Raw genomic sequence first — 14,638 nt, forward strand, 5'->3', positions numbered from 1 at the left:
CCAGAAAGTGCTTGCTGTTCTCATCTGTGCCTTTTTTCTGCTCACTGGCTGATAGGAGATTGGCTGCCCCCTTTCTTGCTAGAGTGAAAAAACAACAACTTGAGAGAAAACATGACGTTGTGAGGCTCACTTAGAGGGAGACTAGCCAAATAGCCCTGCTTTTTTTCTGAAAGACGCTTCAGAAATTGTTCAAAATGTCTCCTGGCCACTCAGGCTCGTTGGTCTAGGGGTATGATTCTCGCTTCGGGTGCGAGAGGTCCCGGGTTCAAATCCCGGACGAGCCCATGCTGTGGACATTTTCAGGATGCTTGTAATATAGGAGCATTTCTTCTTTTCAATGCTATAAGACGCTGTGTATGTCGAGAAAGTTCCTTACCCTGCACGCTATTTTCCACTTGTGGCGGGATAAAGGAGTGCAGGACTTCTTTGCAACTGCTTTTCTGGGCCAGACCAGCATGGTAGGAACATTACATGCATAGTGTTTTTCTAGTGTAATTTCAGGATATGGTTTCAAAATCGCCTCTTGGAATAAAAGTGGTCCTCATTCCTGTCTTCCAAAGAAATAGAGACCGGGTAAGGAGAGCCCAACTTTGAGCTTCAAGGACATTGGCCCTTAGTCTGTGCATTCCAGCCCAATACATGCCAACAAGATTCCTGAGTTAGTGTCTGTTTCTGTAGTGTAGTGGTTTTCACGTTCGCCTTACACGCGAAAGGTCCTTGGTTCGAGACCGGGCAGAAACAGCGGTTTGCTGTTTTTAACAGTGTTTGCCTTTACTGGCTGACTTTATAGGAAAGCTGAGATAATAGAGGCTGTCTATCCCTCACCAACCTGACGTAGTGTGCTCCAGGGATCTCAGTGACAGCTCGAAAAGAGAAGTGACGATAGCTTGCGCCATTCGCTTGCTCGCCCTTTGCTCTGAAGGGTGGGCCTACTTCATGAAAGCAAGGAATGAGAGCAGAAATGCTTTTCTTGTCCTCACCGCAAGCAGACACTTAGAGAAAACAAACTGTCTGAAGGACAGAGGCTTTTTAATTTCTTGTTTGATGACGGCCATGGAAAAGACAGCAATCATATTGCAGAAGAGAGCAACATGTGCAGTTGCTTGCTTTGGGTGAAGCATTCACCGACTAGCTGCCACTAACCCCTGGAGCCATGTCAGAGGTGACTCTTGCGTGGCTCGTTGGTCTAGGGGTATGATTCTCGCTTAGGGTGCGAGAGGTCCCGGGTTCAACTCCCGGACGAGCCCTTTTTAGAGCTAAACATACAAATCGTACTAAAAATGCACTATGCCTGACTATTTCTAGTAATACTCGGTGCATTGTTGCGCAACATATTCCTAACCTCAGAAGAAAAATGGATCATCGTGCTTTTTCTGCCTACCTGCTTAGTCTCAGTGTGTCCCAGGTGATGCTTTCCCAAGCTGTACTCGCAGACATTTAGGCATCAGATATTTGTCTGTCGATGCCTGCACAAGTAAATTTTGAATACGTCTAATTGCAAGCATGTTGGATGATATCTCTGAGGTTTTCACACTTGTTCTGCACATTCTGAGCCGCTGCTGATACAGCAGAATAGAAGTAGGGTGAAGCCTTGAGAGGAACTTTGCTTTAACAGTAGCAAGCAGCAAGGTCGTTTCTGTAGTGTAGTGGTCATCACGTTCGCCTAACACGCGAAAGGTCCCCGGTTCGAGACCGGGCAGAAACACTGAGCGTTGGCTGCTTTTATGTGCACTCTCTAAAACCTTATTATCTGAATGCAAGTTTAAGAAGAGGTGGTCTTTGAACACAGTGAGCCGTGGGAAACTTTCTTTACCTTTGCAAGACGAAACAAAGTTATCTGCATCCGTCATCTGGGGGTCGTTCTTGTGCCTATTTTTATTTTGTTTAAGCTATGTTGTATTGTTGGGGCCTTTACACCTGTGACATTGCTGTGAAGGTTGTAAGTGGAAACATTGGCAGGTGCAGATAGAAGAGTTAGACCTAAGCCCCCCTCATGAGCCGTCAGGATGGCCGAGTGGTCTAAGGCGCCAGACTCAAGAGAGCTTGATCTTCAGTGTAGCTGAGCCTTCTGGTCTCCTCATGGAGGCGTGGGTTCAAATCCCACTTCTGACAGGTCCCTTTTACACCCGTAAATCTTCCTGTTTTTTGCAGTGCGTTCCCGGCAAACACCACAATCTTTGCAGGAACCTGTAGCATGTGAAGAGAAATCCACCAACAATCAGGCTGGGCCCTCAATCACAATTCCATGGATTTCTGGAAATGACACCTCAGGCACACCTTCCATTAAATTTGCACTCCATCACAGTAACTGCCTTGCTGGGTTTCTAACTAAGCAGTTGATCCCATCATTTGTTGTGAGGCTCTCCTGCCACCTTTTGGGCAGAGAAGGCACTGTCCCTGCAAAAACACAGGCAGACATGTTCAACAGGGCTTCCTGGTTATGTGGGAGGAGCAGAATGCCATTGGTTCCCCCCTTGCAAATTCTAATTTACATAAGGAAGACAGAGAGGTAGCTGGGAGTAGGCACTGCACACGGGCATTGCACTCTCTCTTATGATTTGCAGCCAATTCTAGATTGAGGCAGGAGGAAAGGAGGTGACTCGCCCAACAATGGCTATACTGAGAAGTCAGCCACTCTGGGTCTCCCAGGTGAGTGTTTCAGGCCTGTGAGCCACTCATATAAATCTCGCCTGATCGAGCCTGATCGAGCGCTGAGCGAGCGCGTTTGAATCCAAATATCAAACCCCTCTTTCTCAGGCGCAGGAAATGGTGGGCCCTTCATTGCTTCTGGTGTGGAAGTCTATGGGGCAAGGGTCCAGGACTTGCAGAGGAGAACAATTGCCAGAAAGTGCTTGCTGTTCTCATCTGTGCCTTTTTTCTGCTCACTGGCTGATAGGAGATTGGCTGCCCCCTTTCTTGCTAGAGTGAAAAAACAACAACTTGAGAGAAAACATGACGTTGTGAGGCTCACTTAGAGGGAGACTAGCCAAATAGCCCTGCTTTTTTTCTGAAAGACGCTTCAGAAATTGTTCAAAATGTCTCCTGGCCACTCAGGCTCGTTGGTCTAGGGGTATGATTCTCGCTTCGGGTGCGAGAGGTCCCGGGTTCAAATCCCGGACGAGCCCATGCTGTGGGCATTTTCAGGATGCTTGTAATATAGGAGCATTTCTTCTTTTCAATGCTATAAGACGCTGTGTATGTCGAGAAAGTTCCTTACCCTGCACGCTATTTACCACTTGTGGCGGGATAAAGGAGTGCAGGACTTCTTTGCAACTGCTTTTCTGGGCCAGACCAGCATGGTAGGAACATTACATGCATAGTGTTTTTCTAGTGTAATTTCAGGATATGGTTTCAAAATCGCCTCTTGGAATAAAAGTGGTCCTCATTCCTGTCTTCCAAAGAAATAGAGACCGGGTAAGGAGAGCCCAACTTTGAGCTTCAAGGACATTGGCCCTTAGTCTGTGCATTCCAGCCCAATACATGCCAACAAGATTCCTGAGTTAGTGTCTGTTTCTGTAGTGTAGTGGTTTTCACGTTCGCCTTACACGCGAAAGGTCCTTGGTTCGAGACCGGGCAGAAACAGCGGTTTGCTGTTTTTAACAGTGTTTGCCTTTACTGGCTGACTTTATAGGAAAGCTGAGATAATAGAGGCTGTCTATCCCTCACCAACCTGACGTAGTGTGCTCCAGGGATCTCAGTGACAGCTCGAAAAGAGAAGTGACGATAGCTTGCGCCATTCGCTTGCTCGCCCTTTGCTCTGAAGGGTGGGCCTACTTCATGAAAGCAAGGAATGAGAGCAGAAATGCTTTTCTTGTCCTCACCGCAAGCAGACACTTAGAGAAAACAAACTGTCTGAAGGACAGAGGCTTTTTAATTTCTTGTTTGATGACGGCCATGGAAAAGACAGCAATCATATTGCAGAAGAGAGCAACATGTGCAGTTGCTTGCTTTGGGTGAAGCATTCACCGACTAGCTGCCACTAACCCCTGGAGCCATGTCAGAGGTGACTCTTGCATGGCTCGTTGGTCTAGGGGTATGATTCTCGCTTAGGGTGCGAGAGGTCCCGGGTTCAAATCCCGGACGAGCCCTTTTTAGAGCTAAACATACAAATCGTACTAAAAATGCACTATGCCTGACTATTTCTAGTAATACTCGGTGCATTGTTGCGCAACATATTCCTAACCTCAGAAGAAAAATGGATCATCGTGCTTTTTCTGCCTACCTGCTTAGTCTCAGTGTGTCCCAGGTGATGCTTTCCCAAGCTGTACTCGCAGACATTTAGGCATCAGATATTTGTCTGTCGATGCCTGCACAAGTAAATTTTGAATACGTCTAATTGCAAGCATGTTGGATGATATCTCTGAGGTTTTCACACTTGTTCTGCACATTCTGAGCCGCTGCTGATACAGCAGAATAGAAGTAGGGTGAAGCCTTGAGAGGAACTTTGCTTTAACAGTAGCAAGCAGCAAGGTCGTTTCTGTAGTGTAGTGGTCATCACGTTCGCCTAACACGCGAAAGGTCCCCGGTTCGAGACCGGGCAGAAACACTGAGCGTTGGCTGCTTTTATGTGCACACTCTAAAACCTTATTATCTGAATGCAAGTTTAAGAAGAGGTGGTCTTTGAACACAGTGAGCCGTGGGAAACTTTCTTTACCTTTGCAAGACGAAACAAAGTTATCTGCATCCGTCATCTGGGGGTCGTTCTTGTGCCTATTTTTATTTTGTTTAAGCTATGTTGTATTGTTGGGGCCTTTACACCTGTGACATTGCTGTGAAGGTTGTAAGTGGAAACATTGGCAGGTGCAGATAGAAGAGTTAGACCTAAGCCCCCCTCATGAGCCGTCAGGATGGCCGAGTGGTCTAAGGCGCCAGACTCAAGAGAGCTTGATCTTCAGTGTAGCTGAGCCTTCTGGTCTCCTCATGGAGGCGTGGGTTCAAATCCCACTTCTGACAGGTCCCTTTTACACCCGTAAATCTTCCTGTTTTTTGCAGTGCGTTCCCGGCAAACACCACAATCTTTGCAGGAACCTGTAGCATGTGAAGAGAAATCCACCAACAATCAGGCTGGGCCCTCAATCACAATTCCATGGATTTCTGGAAATGACACCTCAGGCACACCTTCCATTAAATTTGCACTCCATCACAGTAACTGCCTTGCTGGGTTTCTAACTAAGCAGTTGATCCCATCATTTGTTGTGAGGCTCTCCTGCCACCTTTTGGGCAGAGAAGGCACTGTCCCTGCAAAAACACAGGCAGACATGTTCAACAGGGCTTCCTGGTTATGTGGGAGGAGCAGAATGCCATTGGTTCCCCCCTTGCAAATTCTAATTTACATAAGGAAGACAGAGAGGTAGCTGGGAGTAGGCACTGCACACGGGCATTGCACTCTCTCTTATGATTTGCAGCCAATTCTAGATTGAGGCAGGAGGAAAGGAGGTGACTCGCCCAACAATGGCTATACTGAGAAGTCAGCCACTCTGGGTCTCCCAGGTTAGTGTTTCAGGCCTGTGAGCCACTCATATAAATCTCGCCTGATCGAGCCTGATCGAGCGCTGAGCGAGCGCGTTTGAATCCAAATATCAAACCCCTCTTTCTCAGGCGCAGGAAATGGTGGGCCCTTCATTGCTTCTGGTGTGGAAGTCTATGGGGCAAGGGTCCAGGACTTGCAGAGGAGAACAATTGCCAGAAAGTGCTTGCTGTTCTCATCTGTGCCTTTTTTCTGCTCACTGGCTGATAGGAGATTGGCTGCCCCCTTTCTTGCTAGAGTGAAAAAACAACAACTTGAGAGAAAACATGACGTTGTGAGGCTCACTTAGAGGGAGACTAGCCAAATAGCCCTGCTTTTTTTCTGAAAGACGCTTCAGAAATTGTTCAAAATGTCTCCTGGCCACTCAGGCTCGTTGGTCTAGGGGTATGATTCTCGCTTCGGGTGCGAGAGGTCCCGGGTTCAAATCCCGGACGAGCCCATGCTGTGGACATTTTCAGGATGCTTGTAATATAGGAGCATTTCTTCTTTTCAATGCTATAAGACGCTGTGTATGTCGAGAAAGTTCCTTACCCTGCACGCTATTTTCCACTTGTGGCGGGATAAAGGAGTGCAGGACTTCTTTGCAACTGCTTTTCTGGGCCAGACCAGCATGGTAGGAACATTACATGCATAGTGTTTTTCTAGTGTAATTTCAGGATATGGTTTCAAAATCGCCTCTTGGAATAAAAGTGGTCCTCATTCCTGTCTTCCAAAGAAATAGAGACCGGGTAAGGAGAGCCCAACTTTGAGCTTCAAGGACATTGGCCCTTAGTCTGTGCATTCCAGCCCAATACATGCCAACAAGATTCCTGAGTTAGTGTCTGTTTCTGTAGTGTAGTGGTTTTCACGTTCGCCTTACACGCGAAAGGTCCTTGGTTCGAGACCGGGCAGAAACAGCGGTTTGCTGTTTTTAACAGTGTTTGCCTTTACTGGCTGACTTTATAGGAAAGCTGAGATAATAGAGGCTGTCTATCCCTCACCAACCTGACGTAGTGTGCTCCAGGGATCTCAGTGACAGCTCGAAAAGAGAAGTGACGATAGCTTGCGCCATTCGCTTGCTCGCCCTTTGCTCTGAAGGGTGGGCCTACTTCATGAAAGCAAGGAATGAGAGCAGAAATGCTTTTCTTGTCCTCACCGCAAGCAGACACTTAGAGAAAACAAACTGTCTGAAGGACAGAGGCTTTTTAATTTCTTGTTTGATGACGGCCATGGAAAAGACAGCAATCATATTGCAGAAGAGAGCAACATGTGCAGTTGCTTGCTTTGGGTGAAGCATTCACCGACTAGCTGCCACTAACCCCTGGAGCCATGTCAGAGGTGACTCTTGCGTGGCTCGTTGGTCTAGGGGTATGATTCTCGCTTAGGGTGCGAGAGGTCCCGGGTTCAAATCCCGGACGAGCCCTTTTTAGAGCTAAACATACAAATCGTACTAAAAATGCACTATGCCTGACTATTTCTAGTAATACTCGGTGCATTGTTGCGCAACATATTCCTAACCTCAGAAGAAAAATGGATCATCGTGCTTTTTCTGCCTACCTGCTTAGTCTCAGTGTGTCCCAGGTGATGCTTTCCCAAGCTGTACTCGCAGACATTTAGGCATCAGATATTTGTCTGTCGATGCCTGCACAAGTAAATTTTGAATACGTCTAATTGCAAGCATGTTGGATGATATCTCTGAGGTTTTCACACTTGTTCTGCACATTCTGAGCCGCTGCTGATACAGCAGAATAGAAGTAGGGTGAAGCCTTGAGAGGAACTTTGCTTTAACAGTAGCAAGCAGCAAGGTCGTTTCTGTAGTGTAGTGGTCATCACGTTCCCCTAACACGCGAAAGGTCCCCGGTTCGAGACCGGGCAAAAACACTGAGCGTTGGCTGCTTTTATGTGCACACTCTAAAACCTTATTATCTGAATGCAAGTTTAAGAAGAGGTGGTCTTTGAACACAGTGAGCCGTGGGAAACTTTCTTTACCTTTGCAAGACGAAACAAAGTTATCTGCATCCGTCATCTGGGGGTCGTTCTTGTGCCTATTTTTATTTTGTTTAAGCTATGTTGTATTGTTGGGGCCTTTACACCTGTGACATTGCTGTGAAGGTTGTAAGTGGAAACATTGGCAGGTGCAGATAGAAGAGTTAGACCTAAGCCCCCCTCATGAGCCGTCAGGATGGCCGAGTGGTCTAAGGCGCCAGACTCAAGAGAGCTTGATCTTCAGTGTAGCTGAGCCTTCTGGTCTCCTCATGGAGGCGTGGGTTCAAATCCCACTTCTGACAGGTCCCTTTTACACCCGTAAATCTTCCTGTTTTTTGCAGTGCGTTCCCGGCAAACACCACAATCTTTGCAGGAACCTGTAGCATGTGAAGAGAAATCCACCAACAATCAGGCTGGGCCCTCAATCACAATTCCATGGATTTCTGGAAATGACACCTCAGGCACACCTTCCATTAAATTTGCACTCCATCACAGTAACTGCCTTGCTGGGTTTCTAACTAAGCAGTTGATCCCATCATTTGTTGTGAGGCTCTCCTGCCACCTTTTGGGCAGAGAAGGCACTGTCCCTGCAAAAACACAGGCAGACATGTTCAACAGGGCTTCCTGGTTATGTGGGAGGAGCAGAATGCCATTGGTTCCCCCCTTGCAAATTCTAATTTACATAAGGAAGACAGAGAGGTAGCTGGGAGTAGGCACTGCACACGGGCATTGCACTCTCTCTTATGATTTGCAGCCAATTCTAGATTGAGGCAGGAGGAAAGGAGGTGACTCGCCCAACAATGGCTATACTGAGAAGTCAGCCACTCTGGGTCTCCCAGGTGAGTGTTTCAGGCCTGTGAGCCACTCATATAAATCTCGCCTGATCGAGCCTGAGCGAGCGCTGAGCGAGCGCGTTTGAATCCAAATATCAAACCCCTCTTTCTCAGGCGCAGGAAATGGTGGGCCCTTCATTGCTTCTGGTGTGGAAGTCTATGGGGCAAGGGTCCAGGACTTGCAGAGGAGAACAATTGCCAGAAAGTGCTTGCTGTTCTCATCTGTGCCTTTTTTCTGCTCACTGGCTGATAGGAGATTGGCTGCCCCCTTTCTTGCTAGAGTGAAAAAACAACAACTTGAGAGACAACATGACGTTGTGAGGCTCACTTAGAGGGAGACTAGCCAAATAGCCCTGCTTTTTTTCTGAAAGACGCTTCAGAAATTGTTCAAAATGTCTCCTGGCCACTCAGGCTCGTTGGTCTAGGGGTATGATTCTCGCTTCGGGTGCGAGAGGTCCCGGGTTCAAATCCCGGACGAGCCCATGCTGTGGACATTTTCAGGATGCTTGTAATATAGGAGCATTTCTTCTTTTCAATGCTATAAGACGCTGTGTATGTCGAGAAAGTTCCTTACCCTGCACGCTATTTTCCACTTGTGGCGGGATAAAGGAGTGCAGGACTTCTTTGCAACTGCTTTTCTGGGCCAGACCAGCATGGTAGGAACATTACATGCATAGTGTTTTTCTAGTGTAATTTCAGGATATGGTTTCAAAATCGCCTCTTGGAATAAAAGTGGTCCTCATTCCTGTCTTCCAAAGAAATAGAGACCGGGTAAGGAGAGCCCAACTTTGAGCTTCAAGGACATTGGCCCTTAGTCTGTGCATTCCAGCCCAATACATGCCAACAAGATTCCTGAGTTAGTGTCTGTTTCTGTAGTGTAGTGGTTTTCACGTTCGCCTTACACGCGAAAGGTCCTTGGTTCGAGACCGGGCAGAAACAGCGGTTTGCTGTTTTTAACAGTGTTTGCCTTTACTGGCTGACTTTATAGGAAAGCTGAGATAATAGAGGCTGTCTATCCCTCACCAACCTGACGTAGTGTGCTCCAGGGATCTCAGTGACAGCTCGAAAAGAGAAGTGACGATAGCTTGCGCCATTCGCTTGCTCGCCCTTTGCTCTGAAGGGTGGGCCTACTTCATGAAAGCAAGGAATGAGAGCAGAAATGCTTTTCTTGTCCTCACCGCAAGCAGACACTTAGAGAAAACAAACTGTCTGAAGGACAGAGGCTTTTTAATTTCTTGTTTGATGACGGCCATGGAAAAGACAGCAATCATATTGCAGAAGAGAGCAACATGTGCAGTTGCTTGCTTTGGGTGAAGCATTCACCGACTAGCTGCCACTAACCCCTGGAGCCATGTCAGAGGTGACTCTTGCGTGGCTCGTTGGTCTAGGGGTATGATTCTCGCTTAGGGTGCGAGAGGTCCCGGGTTCAAATCCCGGACGAGCCCTTTTTAGAGCTAAACATACAAATCGTACTAAAAATGCACTATGCCTGACTATTTCTAGTAATACTCGGTGCATTGTTGCGCAACATATTCCTAACCTCAGAAGAAAAATGGATCATCGTGCTTTTTCTGCCTACCTGCTTAGTCTCAGTGTGTCCCAGGTGATGCTTTCCCAAGCTGTACTCGCAGACATTTAGGCATCAGATATTTGTCTGTCGATGCCTGCACAAGTAAATTTTGAATACGTCTAATTGCAAGCATGTTGGATGATATCTCTGAGGTTTTCACACTTGTTCTGCACATTCTGAGCCGCTGCTGATACAGCAGAATAGAAGTAGGGTGAAGCCTTGAGAGGAACTTTGCTTTAACAGTAGCAAGCAGCAAGGTCGTTTCTGTAGTGTAGTGGTCATCACGTTCCCCTAACACGCGAAAGGTCCCCGGTTCGAGACCGGGCAAAAACACTGAGCGTTGGCTGCTTTTATGTGCACACTCTAAAACCTTATTATCTGAATGCAAGTTTAAGAAGAGGTGGTCTTTGAACACAGTGAGCCGTGGGAAACTTTCTTTACCTTTGCAAGACGAAACAAAGTTATCTGCATCCGTCATCTGGGGGTCGTTCTTGTGCCTATTTTTATTTTGTTTAAGCTATGTTGTATTGTTGGGGCCTTTACACCTGTGACATTGCTGTGAAGGTTGTAAGTGGAAACATTGGCAGGTGCAGATAGAAGAGTTAGACCTAAGCCCCCCTCATGAGCCGTCAGGATGGCCGAGTGGTCTAAGGCGCCAGACTCAAGAGAGCTTGATCTTCAGTGTAGCTGAGCCTTCTGGTCTCCTCATGGAGGCGTGGGTTCAAATCCCACTTCTGACAGGTCCCTTTTACACCCGTAAATCTTCCTGTTTTTTGCAGTGCGTTCCCGGCAAACACCACAATCTTTGCAGGAACCTGTAGCATGTGAAGAGAAATCCACCAACAATCAGGCTGGGCCCTCAATCACAATTCCATGGATTTCTGGAAATGACACCTCAGGCACACCTTCCATTAAATTTGCACTCCATCACAGTAACTGCCTTGCTGGGTTTCTAACTAAGCAGTTGATCCCATCATTTGTTGTGAGGCTCTCCTGCCACCTTTTGGGCAGAGAAGGCACTGTCCCTGCAAAAACACAGGCAGACATGTTCAACAGGGCTTCCTGGTTATGTGGGAGGAGCAGAATGCCATTGGTTCCCCCCTTGCAAATTCTAATTTACATAAGGAAGACAGAGAGGTAGCTGGGAGTAGGCACTGCACACGGGCATTGCACTCTCTCTTATGATTTGCAGCCAATTCTAGATTGAGGCAGGAGGAAAGGAGGTGACTCGCCCAACAATGGCTATACTGAGAAGTCAGCCACTCTGGGTCTCCCAGGTGAGTGTTTCAGGCCTGTGAGCCACTCATATAAATCTCGCCTGATCGAGCCTGAGCGAGCGCTGAGCGAGCGCGTTTGAATCCAAATATCAAACCCCTCTTTCTCAGGCGCAGGAAATGGTGGGCCCTTCATTGCTTCTGGTGTGGAAGTCTATGGGGCAAGGGTCCAGGACTTGCAGAGGAGAACAATTGCCAGAAAGTGCTTGCTGTTCTCATCTGTGCCTTTTTTCTGCTCACTGGCTGATAGGAGATTGGCTGCCCCCTTTCTTGCTAGAGTGAAAAAACAACAACTTGAGAGACAACATGACGTTGTGAGGCTCACTTAGAGGGAGACTAGCCAAATAGCCCTGCTTTTTTTCTGAAAGACGCTTCAGAAATTGTTCAAAATGTCTCCTGGCCACTCAGGCTCGTTGGTCTAGGGGTATGATTCTCGCTTCGGGTGCGAGAGGTCCCGGGTTCAAATCCCGGACGAGCCCATGCTGTGGACATTTTCAGGATGCTTGTAATATAGGAGCATTTCTTCTTTTCAATGCTATAAGACGCTGTGTATGTCGAGAAAGTTCCTTACCCTGCACGCTATTTTCCACTTGTGGCGGGATAAAGGAGTGCAGGACTTCTTTGCAACTGCTTTTCTGGGCCAGACCAGCATGGTAGGAACATTACATGCATAGTGTTTTTCTAGTGTAATTTCAGGATATGGTTTCAAAATCGCCTCTTGGAATAAAAGTGGTCCTCATTCCTGTCTTCCAAAGAAATAGAGACCGGGTAAGGAGAGCCCAACTTTGAGCTTCAAGGACATTGGCCCTTAGTCTGTGCATTCCAGCCCAATACATGCCAACAAGATTCCTGAGTTAGTGTCTGTTTCTGTAGTGTAGTGGTTTTCACGTTCGCCTTACACGCGAAAGGTCCTTGGTTCGAGACCGGGCAGAAACAGCGGTTTGCTGTTTTTAACAGTGTTTGCCTTTACTGGCTGACTTTATAGGAAAGCTGAGATAATAGAGGCTGTCTATCCCTCACCAACCTGACGTAGTGTGCTCAAGGGATCTCAGTGACAGCTCGAAAAGAGAAGTGACGATAGCTTGCGCCATTCGCTTGCTCGCCCTTTGCTCTGAAGGGTGGGCCTACTTCATGAAAGCAAGGAATGAGAGCAGAAATGCTTTTCTTGTCCTCACCGCAAGCAGACACTTAGAGAAAACAAACTGTCTGAAGGACAGAGGCTTTTTAATTTCTTGTTTGATGACGGCCATGGAAAAGACAGCAATCATATTGCAGAAGAGAGCAACATGTGCAGTTGCTTGCTTTGGGTGAAGCATTCACCGACTAGCTGCCACTAACCCCTGGAGCCATGTCAGAGGTGACTCTTGCGTGGCTCGTTGGTCTAGGGGTATGATTCTCGCTTAGGGTGCGAGAGGTCCCGGGTTCAAATCCCGGACGAGCCCTTTTTAGAGCTAAACATACAAATCGTACTAAAAATGCACTATGCCTGACTATTTCTAGTAATACTCGGTGCATTGTTGCGCAACATATTCCTAACCTCAGAAGAAAAATGGATCATCGTGCTTTTTCTGCCTACCTGCTTAGTCTCAGTGTGTCCCAGGTGATGCTTTCCCAAGCTGTACTCGCAGACATTTAGGCATCAGATATTTGTCTGTCGATGCCTGCACAAGTAAATTTTGAATACGTCTAATTGCAAGCATGTTGGATGATATCTCTGAGGTTTTCACACTTGTTCTGCACATTCTGAGCCGCTGCTGATACAGCAGAATAGAAGTAGGGTGAAGCCTTGAGAGGAACTTTGCTTTAACAGTAGCAAGCAGCAAGGTCGTTTCTGTAGTGTAGTGGTCATCACGTTCGCCTAACACGCGAAAGGTCCCCGGTTTGAGACCGGGCAGAAACACTGAGCGTTGGCTGCTTTTATGTGCACACTCTAAAACCTTATTATCTGAATGCAAGTTTAAGAAGAGGTGGTCTTTGAACACAGTGAGCCGTGGGAAACTTTCTTTACCTTTGCAAGACGAAACAAAGTTATCTGCATCCGTCATCTGGGGGTCGTTCTTGTGCCTATTTTTATTTTGTTTAAGCTATGTTGTATTGTTGGGGCCTTTACACCTGTGACATTGCTGTGAAGGTTGTAAGTGGAAACATTGGCAGGTGCAGATAGAAGAGTTAGACCTAAGCCCCCCTCATGAGCCGTCAGGATGGCCGAGTGGTCTAAGGCGCCAGACTCAAGAGAGCTTGATCTTCAGTGTAGCTGAGCCTTCTGGTCTCCTCATGGAGGCGTGGGTTCAAATCCCACTTCTGACAGGTCCCTTTTACACCCGTAAATCTTCCTGTTTTTTGCAGTGCGTTCCCGGCAAACACCACAATCTTTGCAGGAACCTGTAGCATGTGAAGAGAAATCCACCAACAATCAGGCTGGGCCCTCAATCACAATTCCATGGATTTCTGGAAATGACACCTCAGGCACACCTTCCATTAAATTTGCACTCCATCACAGTAACTGCCTTGCTGGGTTTCTAACTAAGCAGTTGATCCCATCATTTGTTGTGAGGCTCTCCTGCCACCTTTTGGGCAGAGAAGGCACTGTCCCTGCAAAAACACAGGCAGACATGTTCAACAGGGCTTCCTGGTTATGTGGGAGGAGCAGAATGCCATTGGTTCCCCCCTTGCAAATTCTAATTTACATAAGGAAGACAGAGAGGTAGCTGGGAGTAGGCACTGCACACGGGCATTGCACTCTCTCTTATGATTTGCAGCCAATTCTAGATTGAGGCAGGAGGAAAGGAGGTGACTCGCCCAACAATGGCTATACTGAGAAGTCAGCCACTCTGGGTCTCCCAGGTTAGTGTTTCAGGCCTATGAGCCACTCATATAAATCTCGCCTGATCGAGCCTGATCGAGCGCTGAGTGAGCGCGTTTGAATCCAAATATCAAACCCCTCTTTCTCAGGCGCAGGAAATGGTGGGCCCTTCATTGCTTCTGGTGTGGAAGTCTATGGGGCAAGGGTCCAGGACTTGCAGAGGAGAACAATTGCCAGAAAGTGCTTGCTGTTCTCATCTGTGCCTTTTTTCTGCTCACTGGCTGATAGGAGATTGGCTGCCCCCTTTCTTGCTAGAGTGAAAAAACAACAACTTGAGAGAAAACATGACGTTGTGAGGCTCACTTAGAGGGAGACTAGCCAAATAGCCCTGCTTTTTTTCTGAAAGACGCTTCAGAAATTGTTCAAAATGTCTCCTGGCCACTCAGGCTCGTTGGTCTAGGGGTATGATTCTCGCTTCGGGTGCGAGAGGTCCCGGGTTCAAATCCTGGACGAGCCCATGCTGTGGACATTTTCAGGATGCTTGTAATATAGGAGCATTTCTTCTTTTCAATGCTATAAGACGCTGTGTATGTCGAGAAAGTTCCTTACCCTGCACGCTATTTTCCACTTGTGGCGGGATAAAGGAGTGCAGGACTTCTTTGCAAC

At 47.4% G+C, this 14,638-nt stretch overlaps 26 non-coding genes across 26 annotated transcripts; all 26 read left to right on the forward strand.

Annotated features, from left to right (window-relative positions):
- The first annotated feature begins 212 nt into the window (after positions 1-212).
- Positions 213-284, forward strand: TRNAP-CGG (transfer RNA proline (anticodon CGG)). Its single transcript has one exon. It is a non-coding gene; the product is annotated as a tRNA-Pro (tRNA).
- A 384-nt stretch (positions 285-668) lies between these two features.
- Positions 669-741, forward strand: TRNAV-UAC (transfer RNA valine (anticodon UAC)). Its single transcript has one exon. It is a non-coding gene; the product is annotated as a tRNA-Val (tRNA).
- A 434-nt stretch (positions 742-1,175) lies between these two features.
- Positions 1,176-1,247, forward strand: TRNAP-AGG (transfer RNA proline (anticodon AGG)). Its single transcript has one exon. It is a non-coding gene; the product is annotated as a tRNA-Pro (tRNA).
- A 385-nt stretch (positions 1,248-1,632) lies between these two features.
- Positions 1,633-1,705, forward strand: TRNAV-AAC (transfer RNA valine (anticodon AAC)). The gene has a single exon. It is a non-coding gene; the product is annotated as a tRNA-Val (tRNA).
- A 295-nt stretch (positions 1,706-2,000) lies between these two features.
- Positions 2,001-2,112, forward strand: TRNAL-CAA (transfer RNA leucine (anticodon CAA)). The gene is made up of 2 exons: positions 2,001-2,038; positions 2,067-2,112. It is a non-coding gene; the product is annotated as a tRNA-Leu (tRNA).
- A 941-nt stretch (positions 2,113-3,053) lies between these two features.
- TRNAP-CGG (transfer RNA proline (anticodon CGG)) lies at positions 3,054-3,125 on the forward strand. Its single transcript has one exon. It is a non-coding gene; the product is annotated as a tRNA-Pro (tRNA).
- A 384-nt stretch (positions 3,126-3,509) lies between these two features.
- TRNAV-UAC (transfer RNA valine (anticodon UAC)) lies at positions 3,510-3,582 on the forward strand. The gene has a single exon. It is a non-coding gene; the product is annotated as a tRNA-Val (tRNA).
- A 434-nt stretch (positions 3,583-4,016) lies between these two features.
- TRNAP-AGG (transfer RNA proline (anticodon AGG)) lies at positions 4,017-4,088 on the forward strand. Its single transcript has one exon. It is a non-coding gene; the product is annotated as a tRNA-Pro (tRNA).
- A 385-nt stretch (positions 4,089-4,473) lies between these two features.
- TRNAV-AAC (transfer RNA valine (anticodon AAC)) lies at positions 4,474-4,546 on the forward strand. The gene has a single exon. It is a non-coding gene; the product is annotated as a tRNA-Val (tRNA).
- A 295-nt stretch (positions 4,547-4,841) lies between these two features.
- On the forward strand, positions 4,842-4,953 carry TRNAL-CAA (transfer RNA leucine (anticodon CAA)). The gene is made up of 2 exons: positions 4,842-4,879; positions 4,908-4,953. It is a non-coding gene; the product is annotated as a tRNA-Leu (tRNA).
- A 941-nt stretch (positions 4,954-5,894) lies between these two features.
- On the forward strand, positions 5,895-5,966 carry TRNAP-CGG (transfer RNA proline (anticodon CGG)). Its single transcript has one exon. It is a non-coding gene; the product is annotated as a tRNA-Pro (tRNA).
- Positions 5,967-6,350: 384 nt separating this feature from the next.
- TRNAV-UAC (transfer RNA valine (anticodon UAC)) lies at positions 6,351-6,423 on the forward strand. Its single transcript has one exon. It is a non-coding gene; the product is annotated as a tRNA-Val (tRNA).
- Positions 6,424-6,857: 434 nt separating this feature from the next.
- On the forward strand, positions 6,858-6,929 carry TRNAP-AGG (transfer RNA proline (anticodon AGG)). Its single transcript has one exon. It is a non-coding gene; the product is annotated as a tRNA-Pro (tRNA).
- A 385-nt stretch (positions 6,930-7,314) lies between these two features.
- On the forward strand, positions 7,315-7,387 carry TRNAV-AAC (transfer RNA valine (anticodon AAC)). Its single transcript has one exon. It is a non-coding gene; the product is annotated as a tRNA-Val (tRNA).
- Positions 7,388-7,682: 295 nt separating this feature from the next.
- Positions 7,683-7,794, forward strand: TRNAL-CAA (transfer RNA leucine (anticodon CAA)). The gene is made up of 2 exons: positions 7,683-7,720; positions 7,749-7,794. It is a non-coding gene; the product is annotated as a tRNA-Leu (tRNA).
- Positions 7,795-8,735: 941 nt separating this feature from the next.
- On the forward strand, positions 8,736-8,807 carry TRNAP-CGG (transfer RNA proline (anticodon CGG)). Its single transcript has one exon. It is a non-coding gene; the product is annotated as a tRNA-Pro (tRNA).
- Positions 8,808-9,191: 384 nt separating this feature from the next.
- On the forward strand, positions 9,192-9,264 carry TRNAV-UAC (transfer RNA valine (anticodon UAC)). Its single transcript has one exon. It is a non-coding gene; the product is annotated as a tRNA-Val (tRNA).
- A 434-nt stretch (positions 9,265-9,698) lies between these two features.
- Positions 9,699-9,770, forward strand: TRNAP-AGG (transfer RNA proline (anticodon AGG)). Its single transcript has one exon. It is a non-coding gene; the product is annotated as a tRNA-Pro (tRNA).
- Positions 9,771-10,155: 385 nt separating this feature from the next.
- TRNAV-AAC (transfer RNA valine (anticodon AAC)) lies at positions 10,156-10,228 on the forward strand. Its single transcript has one exon. It is a non-coding gene; the product is annotated as a tRNA-Val (tRNA).
- Positions 10,229-10,523: 295 nt separating this feature from the next.
- TRNAL-CAA (transfer RNA leucine (anticodon CAA)) lies at positions 10,524-10,635 on the forward strand. Its single transcript has 2 exons — positions 10,524-10,561; positions 10,590-10,635. It is a non-coding gene; the product is annotated as a tRNA-Leu (tRNA).
- A 941-nt stretch (positions 10,636-11,576) lies between these two features.
- TRNAP-CGG (transfer RNA proline (anticodon CGG)) lies at positions 11,577-11,648 on the forward strand. Its single transcript has one exon. It is a non-coding gene; the product is annotated as a tRNA-Pro (tRNA).
- Positions 11,649-12,032: 384 nt separating this feature from the next.
- On the forward strand, positions 12,033-12,105 carry TRNAV-UAC (transfer RNA valine (anticodon UAC)). Its single transcript has one exon. It is a non-coding gene; the product is annotated as a tRNA-Val (tRNA).
- Positions 12,106-12,539: 434 nt separating this feature from the next.
- Positions 12,540-12,611, forward strand: TRNAP-AGG (transfer RNA proline (anticodon AGG)). The gene has a single exon. It is a non-coding gene; the product is annotated as a tRNA-Pro (tRNA).
- A 385-nt stretch (positions 12,612-12,996) lies between these two features.
- Positions 12,997-13,069, forward strand: TRNAV-AAC (transfer RNA valine (anticodon AAC)). Its single transcript has one exon. It is a non-coding gene; the product is annotated as a tRNA-Val (tRNA).
- Positions 13,070-13,364: 295 nt separating this feature from the next.
- Positions 13,365-13,476, forward strand: TRNAL-CAA (transfer RNA leucine (anticodon CAA)). Its single transcript has 2 exons — positions 13,365-13,402; positions 13,431-13,476. It is a non-coding gene; the product is annotated as a tRNA-Leu (tRNA).
- Positions 13,477-14,417: 941 nt separating this feature from the next.
- TRNAP-CGG (transfer RNA proline (anticodon CGG)) lies at positions 14,418-14,489 on the forward strand. Its single transcript has one exon. It is a non-coding gene; the product is annotated as a tRNA-Pro (tRNA).
- The last annotated feature ends 149 nt before the right edge of the window (positions 14,490-14,638 follow it).

Source organism: Lissotriton helveticus, chromosome 10 (genome assembly GCF_964261635.1).
Source record: "Lissotriton helveticus chromosome 10, aLisHel1.1, whole genome shotgun sequence".
NCBI classification, from domain to species: domain Eukaryota; kingdom Metazoa; phylum Chordata; class Amphibia; order Caudata; family Salamandridae; genus Lissotriton; species Lissotriton helveticus.